Source organism: Penaeus monodon, chromosome 20 (assembly GCF_015228065.2).
Source record: "Penaeus monodon isolate SGIC_2016 chromosome 20, NSTDA_Pmon_1, whole genome shotgun sequence".
NCBI classification, from domain to species: Eukaryota; Metazoa; Arthropoda; class Malacostraca; order Decapoda; family Penaeidae; genus Penaeus; species Penaeus monodon.
The window spans coordinates 24,607,512-24,607,876 of record NC_051405.1 but is presented as its reverse complement, the minus strand read 5'-3'; the positions used below and the strand labels follow the sequence as shown (position 1 = coordinate 24,607,876).

The window sequence follows — 365 nt, the reverse complement described above, 5'->3', positions numbered from 1 at the left end:
GCAATATGCTGTCATGAGGCTATTTTTCGGGAGTCACGTGACCGGGTCTCGAGGCTAATGTGGGTCCTGAGAAAAGACGAACAAAGGCGAAGCTGCGGAGTCACGGAGGGGCCGAAAGGATGCGTGAGGCACAGACCAGGTCATCTGGGTCACACGCGCACCTGCAGTTACACCAGCACGTGGGGACACAAGCACGTGTGCGCTCGCTCAAGCATCCGCATCAAAACAAGCATGCACGCAAACAATCTCATGCGTGTATTGCATATCCTGCAGTGAAGAGAAATGCAGGTTGATGACAATGATATGTTTAGAGTGCAATAAATGTACCATACACATGTATAGATCAATGTCTGTGTCGATATTTG

At 49.9% G+C, this 365-nt stretch overlaps 1 protein-coding gene across 1 annotated transcript in view; it reads left to right on the top strand.

Moving 5' to 3' along the window:
* The window catches only part of LOC119585724 (ubiquitin carboxyl-terminal hydrolase Usp2-like), a gene marked incomplete in the record, with an annotated part of 125,661 nt that overhangs the window by 25,869 nt on the left and 99,427 nt on the right, over positions 1-365 (top strand).